General features: G+C 33.3%; 1 protein-coding gene across 1 annotated transcript in view; it reads right to left on the bottom strand.

Moving 5' to 3' along the window:
• LOC111505504 (protein O-mannosyl-transferase TMTC1) overlaps nt 1-21,029 on the bottom strand; it is an 816,809-nt gene that overhangs the window by 311,028 nt on the left and 484,752 nt on the right. The gene's annotated exons all lie outside the window — the stretch shown is intronic.

Below are 21,029 nucleotides of genomic sequence, written 5' to 3'. Positions count from 1 at the left end.
TATTCAAAAACACGATATTTCGTGAAGCAATGAATGAAATCTTGCAAAACTTATGAATTGTACTTGATTATAAATCATATAGGTCCATAAATCAAATTACCAAATCTAGAACATAATAATAAGGATGAGAAACATCAATTTTTTCTCGATTTCCTGGAAATTAATGGTTTTGAGAACTGTAATGAAATTAATAATATCAATAACCGTAAATTAGACCTTGTATTAGTCACACAGGAGAATGCATCTTGTATTCATGTGTCGAAGTCAGACTTTCCGCTTTCAGAGGAGGATATTAACCATCCTGCCTTGTATATTGAAATATTCGCTACAGATGAGATCATTAGAAAAACTCGTGATATCGAATCAGTAAAATATTATAATTTTCAATTATGTGATTTTCTCAGATTGACTCAATCTATTCAAAATATCGACTGGACACCATTATTTCAATTGAATGAGGTTGATATTGCTGTTGATTTTTTCTATTCAGAATTATATAAGGTTTTAGACACAGTCATTCCAAAAACTTCCAAAAAAAGAAATAAATACCCTATATGGTTCACTAAAGACATAAAAGAATGTTTATGGAATAAAAATAAATATAGAAAACTCAAACATTTATCAAACAATTATATGACCTTATATAACACAGAAAGAAAACATCTCAAACGCTTGATAAAACAAGGTTTTGATAACTACATCAATGATATTGAAAATGCTATTAAAACTGACACCAGCACATTTTGGACGTATACAAAAAGTAACAAAAAAAATTCTTCTTCGTCTTCGGTCTTTGAGTACAATAATATAAAACTCAGCGACGCTGAGGTTCCAAATAGCTTTGGTGAGTATTTTGAATCTGTATATTGCAAGCATACGGCCCAATACAACTTTAATATCGTTGCTGAAGAAAACTCCGATTTTTCATTAGACGAAGTAACAGTAACTGACTATTTCAGAGCATTAAAAAAACTCAAGCCAAAAAAATGTGCTGGTGTAGATAATATCCCACCTTATATTATAAAAGGTTGTTCGGAGTTTTTCCAAGACCCGTTGATTTATATATATAATCTTTCATTGAGACAAAATAAGTTTCCATTACAATGGAAACGTGCTATTGTAACTCCTATACACAAATCTGGTAAAATATCACTTATAGAAAATTACCGGCCAATTGCTGTGTTACCTGCTCCTGGTAAATTTTTCGAACAGATAATATATGCTAAAGTGTGGCACAAAGTAAAGAATTTAATAAATGAAGAACAGCACGGCTTTGTGCCAAAAAAGTCAACTTCCACAAATCTGTTATCTTTTAGTCATGACGTACTTAGAAGTCTGGAAAATTCTTCTCAGGTCGACGTGATATACACAGATTTCCAAAAAGCGTTCGACAAAGTAAATCATGATGTATTGTTGAATAAACTTTCTCTATGTGGAGCTATTAAAGGAACTAACAAATTTATAGCATCATATTTAAATGAGAGAACGTTCGGAGTAAAATTCGGTACCAACTATTCAGATGAGTACCAATCAAAATCAGGAGTGCCCCAAGGATCAAATCTAGGGCTTCTATTGTTTCTAATTTTTATTAATGATCTATCAGCGGAAATTAAATATTCAAATTATTTACTCTTTGCCGATGACCTTAAATTTTATAGAAAGATAGATTGTGTTCAAGATTGTAGTAAGCTGCAAAAGGATATTGAAAATGTTTACCAATGGAGTGTGAAAAATAAGTCACCATTTAATACGTCAAAATGTATTGTAATGACTTGCACAAGATAGAAAGATAAAATAGAGTATGCATATGAAATGGAAAATATCACGTTGGCACGAGTAAGTAATGTTAAAGATTTGGGGGTACGATATGACTCAACCCTGTCATTTAAAAAACACACAGGGTTTACGGAGTTTGGGTTTTGTTTTGAGGCAAAGTAAACATTTTAGAAATTACCAAACAGTCATTAGGATATATAACGCTCTGGTGAGACCCAAACTCGAATATTGTGCAGCCGTTTGGCACCCGTATTATTTTATATATAAAAATAATCTGGAGAAAATTCAAAATAGATTACTGCGGCATTTATATATTATATAAGAAATATGGAGTCTACCCAGATCATAATACTGTGAGAACTAATGATCTCAGGAAAGAATTTGAAATCTCGAGTTTAGAGAATAGAAGATTATACATAATAATTGCAATATGTTACAAAATTTATAATAATCATCTCAACTGTCCCAAGTTACGTAGTTTGATGAACCGAAGAAACCCTATTAAAATTACACGATCAACCCCTTTTTTTGAAATACCATTAGTCACCACGACTCAAGGTACCCCAATCGTAACGATGCTGAAAGTCACAAATAATACACTATTAATGTCCGAACTCAGCTTTGTCCAACCCCCTAGAGAATTTTTTACTGGGTTGAAAAATTATATATTAAGTGTCAACCAATAGCTTCTTTGTCATATTTTTGGATTAGTTACTTTTTTATTTTTTTCTTATTACATATGTATAGCTTTAGTTTCTTTTATTGTATACTGGCTATGAATGTACGATACATATATAACGATTTTCTCATGTAATTAGGTTACATGAGAATAAATAAATAAATAAATAAATTTGTCAAAAAATTTTCCCGGAAGTAGTTTTAGTCTCGTGCTTGAAAATTTTTAGGATTCATCGATACAATAGTTTGCTGGTAGCTGATTCGTAGTCGTGAGTGGTTCGTTCTACTCATTCAGTTAACTGCTATGTGAACAATGGTTCAATTACAAACGTAAGATTTTCGATATTCACTACACATCGCCTCACCAGTGCTAGAAGTTGCACGTTGAAGAATAAACATCGTTAGGCCTTAGCTTGCACAGCTTTTGACATCTGAAAGCTGTCGTTCCAAAGAAAGCAGGCAACATCTATTCAACGAAAAGCACAGCCAAACGATTTTTTCTAATGAACATTCATGAACAACAAACGAGCACTCCTCATAAACTCCAGAACTGGAACACTTTCTCGACGTGCATGTCACCAAATATATTGGCGTTTCCAGGAGATGAAGTGAAATCATTTTCATACTCCTGAAAACATTCAAAAATAAGTGTCATTTACCGATCCCAACAATTTCAGAGAGTTCTTATTTATTTTTCTGTACTCTGATAAACTGACTGTACTTTGAAACGAGTGTTACATCTCATTCCAATTTCAGAAGATTTCTCAAATATTGAATAAGGGACATTTAGAAATAACGGTGATATATCTGATGATACTGGAATCTCTCCGACTTGCAACTTCATATTCACAACTTTCTTTGTGGGTTTGAAAGTGGTTGACAATGTTTGGTGGTGCATTCCATCAGTGTGGACTTTCATTGTCTAATATGATATAAATTGTTTTGAAATCCCTGAAAGAATCTGTAAAAAATTAAAAAGATTAGATGAAAAAACAATTGTATTGAGCAAAAAACTGAAAATACAATGAAATAACATAAAAACAACTACCAAAAAAGAATTGAACTATAACTGGACTTATTCCTTCGAGATCTGACTATTTATGGGTCATTCGACTGCTTTCACCTATCCCCTCTTCCCTCTCTCCACTTCATCGGTTTTTAGCGGAAGCTGACCGTTTGGCTGGAGTTGATCGTGTTCCGCTTGATTGGAGGTTTCCATATGTTACGTATCTCTATGCTAGCTTGGCTAAATGCGTTGTTGGACAACATATATACGCGACATCTTTGACTTTTCTCCTAAACCAGTGTTCCTCCTTGTGGATGATTTCAGCCTGAACCCACTTGTTGTTACGTTAATGAGCCCAAACATGCTCTGCTATTTCGGATTTGCTGGTTTCTCCTCGCTGTGTGCGTTTCTTGTGCCGATACTAAATGGAATACATCTGTATATCGAAAACCCACTCACACGATACAGTATCTGAAACAGGAATCCAACCACCATCAATCGACTAGAAGAAGAATCATCAAGACTCTACTAGACCGTGCTTTCGGGCTCTGCAATACAAAGGAAGGTCCCGAAGAGAAACTAGGCATTATCAAAAATGACCTTCAATGGAATTATTACTTCACAGTGATGGTGGAAAAGGCTTTAGCTAGAATACAGCAAGATCTCCACAAGGAAAAGAAGCCGCCACAACTAGTACTTGTACTTCCATACATCAGAGGATTGTCGGAAAGGATAAAAAGAATTGGGTCCAAGTATAACATCAGAACCCACTTCAGATCTGGAAACATCATTCATAGCAGTCTCATGAAAACCAGGCCAATTTTTGAAATCGCGAACTGCGATTTGAAGAATTGCATTTACCGGATACCCTGCGAGTGCGAAGAATCATACATCGGTGGAACTGAGAGGCCTTTAAAAGTTCGCATTGCCGTGAACAAGCAACATATACAACGAAGAGAAACCCGCAAATCAGGAATAGCAGAGCATGTTTGGACTCATCAACATAACAACAAGTGGGCTCAGGCTGAAATGATCCACAAGGAAAAACACTGGTTTGAAGAAAAATTCAAAAAAAACCACAAATATGTTTTCTAACTATTCATATAGCCAAGCTAGCGTAGAGATACGCAACATATGGACACCTATAATCAAGCGGAACAGGACCAACACCTGGCAAACGGTCAGATCCCGCAGAAAACCAATGGAGCGTAGAGGGAGGATACTTGAAGGCAGTTGAATGACCTATAAATTGTCAGATTCCGAAGGAATAAGTCGAGTTATCACCCGAAGATGATTGTGGATACTAACAATCGAAACGTCGTGAAGTAACTTGGTTTGGAATCTTCTAATTTTATATTTTTGATTTTCATTTTTTGTTAATAATTTTTTAATTTTTCAGCCCGTGCTGATAGTTCAATTTTTTTGTTTCATTTTTGGTTGTTGCTTGTAATTTTTTACAGATTCTTTCAGGGATTTCAAATCAATTCATATCATATTAGACAATGGAGGTCTGAACTGATGAAATATTTCTCTGTGAGCTCATGTGAATCAACAACACTTGAACCCAATTGATGAAGAGATGAAGAGGGTTTGAAACTATTCGATTATCCATTTAAAAAATTTATAAGTAGGAAAAGTTATGACGGAAAAAATGGTCACACCATATCAGCATATTTGTTAATTTTTGGTAGATTGTATATTTGGAGAGCTGTAGGATTGTTACCCTGTAGACATCTATTCAAAGCCGATGAAATCAAATTTCGAGACTCCTTGAATGTATTTTTCACCACTGAAATCATCTTAGAACATGAGTTTATTGGTAATTCATTATGGGGACCGTATTAATCTGAATTTCCAAATATCGCAATCTTATTGCAAACCTTTTCGATGTTTCAGGTAAGCCCAAAATTGCACTTTCAACACTGACCATAACATCTTTCAAGACTTCGCTCGAAGGACTCGATCCAAATTTCCAACCTTCATCCAACAAATCAAGGTCAAATATTGGTGTTCAAATATTCTCAGAAATATTGATAGTTTTCCCTGACTACTTGTTCGTTTCTTCATTTCCTTGTGTTTTGAGTTTCTTGTTCAAATACGGTATTTTTTTAAAAGATTCCATTTAAATTATCCCATTGTTCTGTCTTCTCGAACTCATAACTTAGTGTTTTCTAAACTCCATATGCTTTCGATTCAAGCCTACTCGGTTACTATATGTATTTTGTGTTTTGTTGAGGTTATATCCGATGGTTATATCCGATGGTAAAGTCCAGGTAGTTAAGTTTTGAGTTGTTTTCTTCCTCAATGCTGAACAATAATTTTTGATTTATTTCGTTGATTTCTTTCGTTATTTGATCTATTCTTATTCCATTATTTTGTGATATGTACAGTCCATCGTTAACGTATCTGAAGCATTCTCCTCTTTCATCATGTGTTAAGATTTTCTCAACTATGGTTTGCAGGTATATTTAGAATATAATGATAGATAGTGGGAATCCCATCGCTAGTCCATTTGTTTGTTTATATAAATGTTTCCTTCAGATTCGAAATAATTTTGATTGAGTATTGTATTCAGACTGTGTTCCATCTGGATATTCATATATAATTACACATTTTAAGTTTAGAAAAAATGTCGAGAAGAAATCTTTATTTTTCGATGCGCCAGCAAAATTGAATTGCTAGGTAAACCTCATAATATATCGTGACTCATGATAAATAACGATTCTAGTTTTCCTGAGGTATATGTATATTGTTTCTGATTATTTTAGTTCACCAGAATTCAGCTATTATGAGCACATTGTCTGCGACTACTCATGGGTCCCATAAAGGAAAGAAAGGTGACTTGTCTAATAAGACATTTTCATTTTGCTCATCAAGCTCTTCCCTAATTTCTGAAGAAGAAACAATTTGAAAAATGCTGCTGTGACGTCAAACAAACGTCCTTACCACAAATATGAACCATCTTTTACAGGTATGAATCGGAATGTTGTTTTTCTTTTTGAAATTAATAGTCAATTATGGGTCTGATAAAGCAAATAATTAGGAGAGTTTCAATGATATAAATAGGACTAGGAGAAATAAGAACAAGAATCTAAACGATGCATCAAATGAATGGAAGAGATGGAGCTGAAGACTACTTGGATATTTGAAATGAATTCAATTTGCCTGCTGACGATATTGAAAGTTTATCATCCTTCAAAGATTGAATGTGTATCGAATTTTATCGAATGTGTATGATGTACAAATCAAAAATGAAACATATAGTGGATATAACACTCCAAAAAGGAGGGTTAACTGCGGACCCGTATTTCTGGCTATTGCCCTCATATTTATAGTTATGTATATACAGGGTCCTGCAACAGTGGCGCGGTGTTCCATATCTCTATATAGGAAGCAGATAGGAATCTAATTTTCTATAATATTACCTTATTGCTCGAGCTCGACAAAATAAAAATATTGGCGGTCACACAGGGTGTTCGATTTTTTCTGGGCGGATCCCAACTGTGTCTTTTTAAATGGCAACCTATATTTTTTATCGCTTTTTCGGTTTCTTCATAGAAAATAAAATAAACTTTATGTATATCTGCACTTCGAAAATATTGATGGTTTTCGAGATATCTAGCATGACAGGTTTTTTTTCTTCCAATATTCGTAACTCAGAATATTTGAAATTATAAAGTGGTGCCAAGTCCAGTTGAAATTTTTTTTTGGTCGAATATTCTACATTGGTAACTCTCTCAAACGATATATCTGAAATCGACCTGTGATATAACAGGTTATGAAAAACCGCTTGCCAAATATTGTAAATGAAAATTTGCAAAATCTTCCTTAGATTAAATGGAACACCCTGTATATTATTGATCCATAAGAAGCGCCTACGAAACCTCTACAAATTTCATTAAGTATTTCCTATGGCTAAGTTCAATAGTTTTTCTTAAATGAGCATTTCTTTCGAAAAATGGTCATTTTTTCAAAGCGAAATCCATTTGACGACTAATAAGAATATACAAAAAATACCCTTTCCTTAAAATATCGCCCATTCCTAAAATTACCTGTTGCTAGATAAACAAGTTGCGAATTACACCACAAAATGGACATTCTTGAATAGTAACAATAATTTCAAAAATCTCGGAATTTGTGCCATATTCTTTCGGTCTAAAACAACCTTTCAGCGAATGAAATATTTATTGGAAATCAAGTAGTCTGGCAAATGACAGAACAAAATATTTGGCTGCAAATGAATATTGAAATTTTTAGTCAATCGTGAAGTTGAACTGTCGGTATAATTTCATCAGAATGTTGTTATCAAAAAGTGATTTGATTGATATGATTTTCATATTAGGTGAATCAGACAGGAATTGTTTATTGGCAAGTAGAATTTATTCTCAACGGTATCCAGATAGAAGGCATCCAGATGAAAGATCTTTCCGAAAGGTCTTGGGACGATTCGTTGAAACTGGATCTATTAATTATTCCAAACATGAGCGCATCAAGCCAGCTACTAATGAAGATAATGAATTGCAAGTTCTTCTTGCTGTTGAAGAAGATCCTAGTAGGATCGACAAATTGGGGAAATAGTGGATATAAGTGAGAGATCAGTGCAACGAGTATTGAAGAAACATCGCTTGCATCCATACCACGTTCAGTTACATCAAGAACTACTGTATGCTGATTTCGAGAAAAGAGTGAGATTTTGCAATTGGGCCATGAACAAAATTCGTCGAAACGAATATTTTTTCAATAATATTTTATGGTCGGATGAATCGACATTCCATAAAAATGGATTTGTAAATCGACATAATTACCATTATTATGCGACAGAAAATCCTCACTTATTGAGACAGGTGGATTATCAACATAGGTGGTCGATAAATGTCTGGGGAGGCATCATTGGAGAATATGTAATTGGTCCATACTTTTTTGAGGGACATATGAATGGTGCAATGTATCTCAATTTCTTACGAAATGATTTACCAGGTTTGTTAGATGATATTCCTCTTGACCTCCGCAATAGAATGTGGTTACAACATGATGGTGAACCTGCTCACTATTTGGCAGAAGTGAGAGATCATCTAAATGAAGTATTTCCCAATAAATGGATAGGACGGAATGGGCCTATACGGTGGCCCGCTAGATCACCAGATTTGACGAAACTAGATTTTTTCTTATGGGGATACATAAAAAATATGGTTTACGTTGAGCCACCAACTTCTCCCGAAAATATGCGACTTAGAATAACGAATGCTTTTCGCAGCATTACACCAGCTGTCTTGCGCAGGGTAGAACAGTCTTTCAAACATAGACTTCAGCTCCGCATTCAAGAAAATGGAAGACATGTTGAACATATTTCATAAAAGTTTCATTATCAACCTTAATTAAATTCTCCCTTTTGTAGTTTTGTAATTTGCTAATTGACAAATTTGAATATCTAGAACTCAAGCTCTGAATGAATATAATAACATAAAAAAATAGTTATTTATAATGTTTCTTTCTTTTAACTTGTTTGGTTTGATATTGCACGATTTATGAGTGAAATTCTGCATCCAATGAAAAACTAATTTTCCATTTAGCAAAAAGTGATAGGTACATACATTTATTTCGTTAAAAAATATTTGTTTGGACACCTTCTAATGTACAAAATTGAAACAAGATATCTTTCGTATATTTTTATCAGTCGTCAAATGGATTTCGCTTTGAAAAAATGACCATTTTTCGAAAGAAATGCTCATTTAAGAAAAACTATTGAACTTAGCCATAGGGAATACTTAATGAAATTTGTAGAGGTTTCGTTGGCGCTTCTTATGGATCAATAATATACAGGGTGTTCCATTTAATCTAAGGAAGATTTTGCAAATTTTCATTTACAATATTTGGCAAGCGGTTTTTCATACCCTGTATATCACAGGTCGAGTTCAGATATATCGTTTGAGAGAGTTACCAATGTAGAATATTCGACCAAAAAAAAATTTCAACTGGACTTGGCACCACTTTATAATTTCAAATATTCTGAGTGACGAATATTGGAAAAAAAACCTGTCATGCTAGATATCTCGAAAACCGTCAATATTTTCGAAGTGCAGATATACATAAAGTTTATTTTATTTTCAATGAAGAAACCGAAAAAGCGATAAAAAATATAGGTTGCCATTTAAAAAGACACAGTTGGGATCCGCTCAGAAAAAATCGAACACCCTGTGTGACCGCCAATATTTTTATTTTGTCGAGCTCGAGCAATAAGGTAATATTATAGAAAATTAGATTCCTATCTGCTTCCTATATAGAGATATGGAACACCGCGCCACTGTTGCAGGACCCTGTATACAGTGTCACCGATAAAGTCCACATCAAATGGGAAACTTTTTTATTTATCGTTTTATGTGAAATTTGATTTTGGCAGTAGATTTTGCTTAAGAAATGATGTCAAATGGCATCTACAAAATAGGTCACGTGATTTCCTTAACCTGTCAAAATTGACATTTAAAAAAAGAAACATCGAAAAATGACATTATTCTTCAAAATATCCAAAAATATCAAAGGATAAAAACATTTTCTTTTGTAATTTTATATCCACACACCAAGTTTCAAACCCATAATGAGTATTTTATATTTTCACTATTTTTCCGCACTCCTGCTTTTTCTACTTATCAAAATTTAAGCACACCTGTACTAAATCATTAATTTTAACTAAACTCGTCACCGAATTTTTTTTTTTTGTAATATAATAATATTTTAAGAGCCTCTTTGATGTTAAAAACAAATTTTGAAAAATAAAAGTTGTCAAATTTGATGCAAAGTTCACCTAGTTTCAACGGGGCTTTCCAAACTATACAGTACTTGAGTTTTTTAATGAGCAAATGGCCTCACAATAAGAATTAGAATAAAACGGAACATTAGGAAACATCATTTCGTGATTCTTGAAGCCCATTCAAGAAAGTATTTACATTTACCTACTCCGCTAACAACACTAATTTAAAAAACTGGGTAGGCTGTGAAAAAATATGAAACTACATAATGTGTTTTAGAAAACGTCACTGTCACTGAATAAATTAATGCCCGTTAGTTCAATGTAATGCATGAAAATTAAAATAATATGTTGTCTTTACAAGAAAAAATTGAAATTGTGCTAATTTGTGGTGAAAACACATTGCATCGACAAGTGGCTGATATTTTCAACGCAAGACATCCTGGTATACATGTACAGCAATCCACTGTAAGTAGGATTTTAAAAAAATTTAAACTGACCGGTTCAGTTGAAAATACTTTTAAAAAACGTCATAATCCATCACGCAATAATGATGAGGTTCAGTTGGCTGTCTGCCTGGATGTTATCGAACAGGGAAAATCAAGTATTACCAATATTGTAGATAGGACTGGCGTTAAAAGAGAAAGCGTAAGAGCAATTTTACATAAAAATAAATTCAAACCCTACAAACCCAAATTTATAAATACCTTAAAGGAAAGAGATTTCGATGTTCGACTAGATTTCTCTTTCTGGTACCAAGGAGAAGTAGAATTAAACAGAAAATTTCCTTACAAAATCCTAAGGACCGACGAAGCTACCTTCACATCGAACGGCGTAGTCAGTTCCCAGAATTGTAGGTGGTGGGCTCAGGACAATCCTCATTTTGTGATAGAATGTCGGAACCAATATTCATTTAAAACAAAGTCAAAGAGAAACTATTAGAAATGTTTAGGGGCAAAGTTATTGGGCGAAATATGGAGCAAATATGGCCGCCTAGGTCGCCAGATTTAACCCCACTAGATTTTTTCTTGTGGGTTTACTTAAAACAAATCGTTTATAAACAAAGACCTTTTCGTGACGTGAATCACCTAGAAACTGTTATTAGAAACTCTATTTTAAACATAAACCCTGTGAGTATCAGCAACTCAATAAAAGATGTATCAAGAAGGACAATTATCTGCATAGAACGTGATGGAAGACATACAGAAATGTAGTGTATTTAATGTCGTGAGTCTTTTTGTCGTGTTTTTTTGCTATTAGGTATAGGTACATGTTTATTTTCAGTTCCTTTTAATTAAGATTAAATTCCACTGTATTTTTTGTTGAAAAAACAATAAACACTCTAAGATATTGTTTGCTAATGTTCCGTTTTGTTCTAATCCATATTGTGAGGCCATTTACTCATTAAAAAACTCAAGTACTGTATAGTTTGGAAAGCCCCGTTGAAACTAGATGAACTTTGCATCAAGTTTGACAACTTTTATTTTTCAAAATTTGTTTTTAACATCAAAGAGGCTCTTAAAATATCATTATATTACAAAAAAAGAAATTCGGTGACGAGTTTAGTTAAAATAAATGATTTAGTACAGGTGTGCTTGAATTTTGATAAGTAGAAAAAGCAGGAATGCGGAAAAATAGTGAAAATATAAAATACTTATTATGGGTTTGAAACTTGGTGTGTGTGTATAAAATTACAAAAGAAAATGTTTTTATCCTTTGATATTTTTGGATATTTTGAAGAATAATGTCATTTTTCGATGTTTCTTTTTTTAAATGTCAATTTTGACAGGTTAAGGAAATCACGTGACCTATTTTGTAGACGCCATTTGACATCATTTCTTAAGCAAAATCTACTGCCAAAATCAAATTTCACATAAAACGATAAATAAAAAAGTTTCCCATTTGATGCGGACTTTATCGGTGACACTGTATATATATATATATATATATATATATATATATATATATATATATATATATATATATATATATATATATATATATATTTATATATATATATATATATATATATATATATATATATATATATATATATATATATATATATATATATATATATATATCATATCATATCAAAAATTAAACATATAGTGGACATAACACTCCAAAAAGATGTCTGAATGTCGCGAATCCAAATTGATATTGACAAAAAGTAATTCATTTGAAAAATTTATTTCATGAGAATTTTCATTTCAGATTCATCACAGAAAAACTATATGACACGCTATAATGTACCAAATTGAAACAAGTTATCTTTAGTACATTTTTATCAGTCGTCAAAAGGATTTTGCTTTGAGAAAGTCTTTCAACGAGTTTATGGCGTAGAAATAGGAAGAACGACCATTTTTCGAATAAAATGCTTTTTTAAGAAAGAAATTTATAGAGGTTTCGTTGGCGCTCCTTATGGATCAATAATATACAGGGTGTTCCATTTGAAATAAGGAAGTTTCTGAAAATTTTTATTTACAATATGTGGCAAGCAGTTTTCCATACCCTGTATATCACAGGTAGATTTCAGATATATCGTTTGAGAGAGTTACCAATGTAGAATATTTGACCAAAAAAAAAAAAATTAAATTGGGCTTGACACAACTTAATAATTTCAAATATTTTGAGCGACGAATATTGGAAAAAAAATCCTGTCATGCTAGATATCTCAAAAACCGTCAATATTTTCGGAATGGAAATATACATCTGATGTCTTTCATTTTCTATGTAGAAACCGAAAAAGCAATAAAAAATATTTGCTATTCAAAAAAACACAGTTGGTATCCGCTCAGAAAAAAATTGAACACCCTGTGTGACCGCCAATATTTTTATTTTGTCGAGCTCGTGCAATGAGGTGATATTATAGAAATTTAGATCCCTATCTGTTTCCTAAATTGAGATATGGAACACCGCGCCACTGTTGCAGGCACTGTTCGGTGTATATGAATTTCTAGGGAAATTCTCTCTTTCGGTCTGGGCAGCCAACTGGATATCGTTTTGTGCGGTTTGTAGGTTGTCCGGATGTTTTTACGTCTTAGTATTCTTCCGATTTTGTCGGTCACACCTTTGACATATGACCTATGACATAGTGTCATAGATTGTCTGTCGTGTGGAGAGTCTTCTGTCGATCTAGTGGATGTTTTTTTGGTTCTTCTTTGGTTCTTGAAAACCAAGGAGTATATAGCATCACATGCGAGGACTGTGGTCAACAATATGTCGGTCAGACGGTCAGACCAACAGACGTATATCTGCCAGAGCCCAGGAGCACAAAAACTCGATAAGAACAAAACAATCCTCCTCTGCCCTCTTTCAACACCATCTACAAACAGGTCACAAGATTAATTTTGCGTTCACAAAACAGATAGCACAGGTGCAAAACCCAAGAATTCGACAAATCAGGGAAGCTATCGAAATCGAAAAGCAAGGCCTCATCAACAAAAGGGATGACTCACTAAACATCCCAAGGATTTGGAAAACAATAATTGAAAACAACCACCAAAGACAACCACAAATTGATAATGAACCATCGCAGGTAGGAGAACCGCCAGAAGCCATTAACAACCCTCAGGTAGAAAAACAGGTGGGAGAACCGCCAAAAGCCATCAACAACCCTCAGGTAGAAAAACAGGTAACAAATTCATACAACTTAAGCAAGCGAAACCATATAAAAACACCACAAGAAGAACCTAACTTCAGTTACACCTCTCGAAGCGAAGCAGTAACTCGTCTTTATAATGCCATCTGAGATGATGGCGAAACGTCGACTATCGAATAGTACACAACGGATGAACACCCGGAAAAACAACACATCATATTCTACCATCCGTGAAAACCTACATTGTAACATGTAACATTGTATATATATATATATATATATATATATATATATATATATATATATATATATATAAATATATATATATATATATATATATATATAGAAACACGTGTCCGCGGTTTGCCCCCCTTTTTGGAGTGTTATGTCCACTATTTGTTACATTTTTCATTTGTATCATATACACTCGATAAAATCTCTTTGTATATATATATATATATATATATATATATATATATACATATATACATATATATATATATATATATATATATATATATATATATATATATATATATATATATATATATATATATATATATATATATATATATATACAAACACTCAAACTCAAAACACTCAAAAAAAAGGGGGGGCAAACCGCGGACACGTGTAGAAACACGTGTCCGCGGTTTGCCCCCCTTTTTGGAGTGTTATGTCCACTATTTGTTACATTTTTCATTTGTATCATATACACTCGATAAAATCTCTTTGTATATATATATATATATATATATACATATATACATATATATATATATATATATATATATATATATATATATATATATATATATATATATATATATATATATATATATATATATATATATACAAACACTCAAACTCAAAACACTCAAAAAAAAGGGGGGGCAAACCGCGGACACGTACCCCTCCTTTTTTTGAGTGTTGTGTCCACGAATTATTTCATTCTTTATTTGTATCATACACACTCGATAAAATCTCTATTTGTTTATATATATAAATATATATAGGTATATATATATATATATATATATATATATATATATATATATATATATATATATATATATATATATTTGAGACAAAAAAGTCTACCTAATTGCATATCCTTGGACCTCACAAGGAATAATATGGGGAATTAAATGTTTCTTTTGGAAATTATTATTTTAACAATGTTTCATCACTTATCATGTACAATAACAACAAATAATAAATAACATTAACATCTAGACTAACGAATTGCACTTAATCAAGTGTTGGAAATGGCCTCCTTCGGCTTCAAAACAACCGTCTAGCCGCCGCATCATTGAATTTCGCACTCCCCCTCATTGCAGAAAACGCTTAGGAGAATGGTAATATGAAAAAATATGAATAGGAACCTCAAAATTGAAAAAAAAAACTCTTCGGTACATAGGGAGACGTGAAAGTTACTATTGTGTTTTAATTCGACTCAGGCAATCAATTTCCAGGGCTGTAATTTGAAAGGGAATAATTCACACAATTATAATCAGTTGAGACGACTTCATTCAGTTCCTGTAGCACAGTAACAAAATTTAATCCATCTACCGTAATATAATGGAGTGAAAAATTTAAAATGACCAGCAAAATACTTATTCAGAATAATATGAGTAGTGAAGCTTGCGCCATTATCACAATAACAAATAAATGAAAACATGGAATCGTGCTCCATAACCCGGTGAGTTATGAAGCCATATGTATTCAAGTAAAGCATGTAATGTACAGGAGTGGGAATATTTCGAGTATTTTTTAAAATATATATCAGTGGAGTTCGTTCACATTCCATAACGTATATGCAGATTATCATATGGGGATTCTAAATTGAGTTACTTTCATCGGTGAGATTTTGTGAATGAACTTGAACGAGTTCTCGATATTGCTTCATTACAAAGATAGTGGGCTTCTTCAGAAACTGGAAATCAGAAATAACTAAGAAAGTAACAATAATGCAAACATTAAAATTTTATGTCATATTTGGATCTAGTTTCATGAAATTAATTTCATCACATAATATGGTTATACTTTTGATTATGTGTAAATCTAAAATAATGCAAATTTCAGAAATCTCATTCATAGATGAACATTAAGTTGCGCTTTTTCCTTGAGTGAGGGATACAAATGTAGCGATTTGATATTGTTGAATCATTTTTTTGTGAATTTCTTTTCACACTATTGCAGTTACTTTCAACAGGATTGTTTCAAAACTAGGTGTTTTGAGAAAAGATTATTTGGACATGTTTCTGAAATGAGCACGAAATAATCTAGAACACACATATGCACTCATTATTACTTATTTCTTCCGTGACACCATCATATAACTAATTTAACAATGTAATGAATTATAAGTGTGTTGGAAATGGATCCGAAATACTCTTCTCGGCTCCCGTTTTACCAACCAAATTGAAGTCTTCAGGAGATGAAGTAAACTGATTACCAACCTTGAAACTGACCCCTGTTTACATCTAACTGGGTACAATTTCACTTTCACTTCCTGACACACATCAGTGGTTTTGGATAGAAAGTCTTGAAACGTCTCCATCTCGCAACTTCAACCTTCTCTATGAACTGATGTTAATCAACAACACTTGAACCAATCGTGAGATTGGAAAAGACTGCTTGGGTAGCCATTCAGGAATTTTATTAGTGAGAGAGGACACATGGAGGAGATACAGATTGAGTTTTTGGTAAACCTGATATCTTAGGAACTGAGTGTTTGGAAACTTGTAGACTACTATACCTGAATCTTTCAATTATCTCTCTTTATTTTATGTTTCGTGAGAAATTCTACTGATTTATCTTCCAATCTATATTTCAACAATTAGAGACTTTTATTATATTCATAATTTTATTGCATTTCATTAGTTGGGACTTCCATTGTCTAATATAATATAAATTGATTCGAAATACCTGAGAGAATCTGTAAAAAAATTAAAAAGAGATTATCTGAAAAATAACAATTATATTAAGATGAAAAAATGGAATTACAACGGTTGTTGCTTGTATTTTATTTCATTGTAATTTCAGTTTTTAGCAAAACCTCTTACTAGAAGTCTGCCTTGTATCTGTCTTACTCTTTTTCTTCTGATGATTTGAGAGTATATACCTATTAATATCTAGTATTTTAACATCCTTTGGCTTAGTTACTATTTCCCAAGTATTACTTTTGTTTATGGATGACATTTTCCAATTTCATTTAAATCCACGTTTTCCTCTAATTCTCCTTCATCAGTCTGAATAAAATCATCTGGCTCACCTCCTTCTGAACCTTTCTTTTGTAAATCATTCTCCTCAACTTTTAACTCTACTCAATTCTTGTAACCAAAATTATTTTCATCAAACCTAACATCCCTAGATATTCTGATGCTCTATATCGCACAATCTACACCCTGTTCTTGCATAGTCTATCATTTTGAATCAAATTTATTCATTATTTCTTATCTGATATGGTTATAAGCTTTCCTCCCAAATATTTTGAAATTCTGTACATTTGGCTTTTTGTCAAAATAAATTTCTGCAGGTGTGCATTTCATTACTTCTATTGGTCCCCTGTTAATGACATAATTTGCATATGAAATTTCTCCTCCCCATAATATTTTTGGAATCACTGATTCTATCATAATAATTCCAGCTCTTTCTACCAGACTTCTATTTTACAAAAAATATGTGAATCTTTGACCATGCACAAATGAAACACTTTTTTTCAATTACAAAAATAGCAAATGTACGAAACAGCCTGTGGGGATAAATAAATTTGGCATCATGGCGAAAGAAATAACGAAATTGTTGCAATTATCGAACCCTGAATTATATACTGGCCGCTGCTTCCGAAAGTCATCTGCGAGTATTTTAGTTAACGTAGGGCAGATCTTTTAACTTTGAAACGCCATGGGGGTTGGAAATCCAGCAATCTTGCAGAATCTTATATCGACAACTCCATAGCTAACATGAAAATGAAAATTTCAAAAAATATTGTAGAATCTATTCAGCCTCCAGCGCTATCAGAACCTGAAAACATCAATGCTGTGAAAGCTCAGTACGTTCCCTCATCAACTTCAACTTCGCCCGCAGCTACCTAATATTTCAATTACCGAAAACATGTTGAAACAAAACGACCTATCAGAGTAAAGGCACTAGGCCGGTTCTGTCTCATTCCTTATGGAGATTAACATGGGAAAACAGGTAAGGTCCATTCTGGCGTTTTTGGTTCCTTTCAAGGTCACGCGTACGGCAGAGAATCGAGCAGCGTTATTGCGATTCGAGCGGGGTTGCGCGCAATCCCGATAATACTGAATGTTTGCTGGTCATACAATCGGGATAATAATGAAAATATGGATAATGAGTGTTTGTCAAAAATCACCCATAGAGCATCAAACACGTCTACAAAGCGTTAAAACTTTGTTTTTTTCTATTTCCAGACCCCTTGTATTCAACGGATTCGAAATGATAAACAATAAATATTGCCATCTATGGTGTATCGCAAAAACATCCTCCAGAGAGCGCAACCAGTGAATTTAGTGGAAAACTCCGTTACACACTACCGACACATATTTAACTTTAGTAGATAAAAGCGTTACGCAGCTGAGTTTTGTCTTTCTGTTACATATATTTGGAAAATTTTGAAGAATTCAAACATTTTTCTGCAGAAAAATGCCGCTCTTCAATGACTTGGTGTACTATATCTCCTATTTTTTGGGGTTCCACCTTCTGATTCAATAAGTTTGTTGGAGTTCAAATGGACACCAATATGTCTTGGAACAATCATGTCGTTGGAATAAACGAAATTGCACATTTCATTCGATACCTAACAAAGCATACCAGAACTTATAGTCACTCTGAAATCTCCGTTGGTATCTTCTAAACATTTCAGTCTTGAGTGGATGAATCATGTCAAAAGCGACGATCCGACTATTATTAACGAACATATTATGGTTCAGTGCCCTTTTGGTTGCCTCTTTTGTTTTGTCTTTGTTGATAAATTCAACATATCTCCTTCCATTTGATATCCTGCACGTGACGATGCGACTTTTATTAACGAAGACGATCCAAATATTATTAACGAAGAAGCAGGTTAGTGTACTTCTGACATGTTGCGTCATCTTTGTTTTTTCTCTGTCGAAGAATGCTGTATTTGTTTCCATTTCATTTGATGTGCTGCACGTTGAGAACAAATCATTATTAACGAAAATACGGCTCATTTCCCTTGTGACATTTCACGTCGTCTTTGTTTTTTTTCTCTGTCGATGAATTCTGCATTTTTTTCCCTTTCATTCAATGTACTGCAAGTTGAGATTCAATTGTCATCATCGAAGATGTGGCTTAGTTCCTTTCTGACATGTTGCGTTATCTTTATTTTTCCTTTGTCGATACATTCTGCATTCGTTTCTCTTTCATTTGCTGTGCTGCACGTTAAGATACAAATATCATGAGTGAAATTGTGACTTAATGCCTTTCTGACATGTTGCGCCATCTTTGTATTCTCTCGTTAATGAATTTTGCATTCTTTATCCTTTCATTTGATGTGCTGTACGCGAAGATTCGATTATTATCAGCGAATATACAACTTAGTGCCCTTCTGACAGTGGCTCCATTTTTTTTTTCTAATAACTCATTCATTTCCACAAATCCTCACACATTTTCTACCACGCCACCACCTTCCACGCTGACTACGTCACTTTCAAAGTTTTAATGTTTTATTACTATTATTATTATTTTTCGACCCACATTCCCCAGTTCAATATCATCTAGCACAATTAATCGACTGATATTTGATTCCTTCATTCTGATTGGCTGACCGACACCACTCTGTAACACTAGTTCAGTTTTAATGTTTTATCACTATTATTATTATTATCATTCGACCCACATTATTCAGTTCAATTTCATCTAACACCACCATTCTACTGATATTTGATGTCTCCATTCTAATTGACTGACACTCTGTACCAGAAATTAGGCTGAGTGTTCCACAAGGTTCCGTTCAGGAGTCTGAAAATTCGCAAAACGAACCTTCATACCACAAAACGTGGTATGATGCTTATTTGGTTAGCGAAACGCGTTAAGTGAAAAATGACTGCCATATTGAAATAGGAAAAAAACTACAATAACGACGAAACGATAACGAATGAAGGCACGTAAAACGGTCGAAGACGCACGCAAAACTGTTGAATATTTCACTTTCCCCAATTTCGAACGTTAACTCCACAATACAACTCAGAATTATTTCTGCCAAATTTCGAGAGAGAATGGTTATGAGGGGTTCCAAACGACGTATTTCAAATATTGATCCACTATGTATATATGCGCTTATATTTCGTAGAATTTCCAATACGATTTTCACCACACTATGGCAAAATTTCCAACATGTGTGGGCTATTATTTCTCCATACTGAAACTCACTTTCCGAATGTAACTGATATATCAATTGCAAACGTGTTATGATTTCGATATACAGGGTGCCCTGGACGTCCTCTTTTCCTCTCGGGAATGTATAGATGGGGTCAAATATTACCAGTACTTCATATAACTTTTTTTCCTAAAATCCTTCGTTACCAAGTAACGGGCCCTCGAAGTTACAAAATGAAAAATGTTTTTCTTTGATAACTTTTCAAGTGAATATTCAAAATCATCCAAATTTTGGTAATTGACTGAACCAATGAATTGCTTCGATGAGCTTTCATGCAGGAGTCAGTTGTTTTGCTACAAAGTCAGGAACGGACTACCCCCGATGGTCCACACCCCAAAACTTTGAAATGACAGATATTTTTCAATATTTTTCAACAAATTAAGGTTACTTGGACAATTTTATGAATAAAAGTACTCGTGTGGAAAGTCGATCGGAGCAACGAGTCTTGATAAAAATGTAGTTTCACTCGACGACATCAAACCCGCTCGTCCACCATTATTTGAAATGAATAATTATCAAAGCAGAAATAATAATGATAACGTTAATTCAACAACATTTATCCTGAGATGTCTACCATTATTCAAAAATATTAGTTTTTAAGGAAAATGGAAATGATAGGTAAAATGTTCATAACGAATTTTTATAATGCAAACACGTTTAACTAACGAAACTCAAGAGCCTCAAGAGCAAACAGAAATGAAAAATCCGCTACAGAAACTGCTCGATATGACCACCTTCTCTCTCTTTACATTTTCTCAGTCTGCGAAGACACCCTCTCTGTACTTGAAATAGCATT

This window comes from Leptinotarsa decemlineata, unplaced genomic scaffold, assembly GCF_025532065.1.
Source record: "Leptinotarsa decemlineata unplaced genomic scaffold, Ldec_3_MD MMD2_tig00004307_RagTag_RagTag, whole genome shotgun sequence".
In the NCBI taxonomy this organism is placed as follows: Eukaryota; Metazoa; Arthropoda; class Insecta; order Coleoptera; family Chrysomelidae; genus Leptinotarsa; species Leptinotarsa decemlineata.
This window is presented reverse-complemented; position numbering and strand designations above follow the sequence as displayed.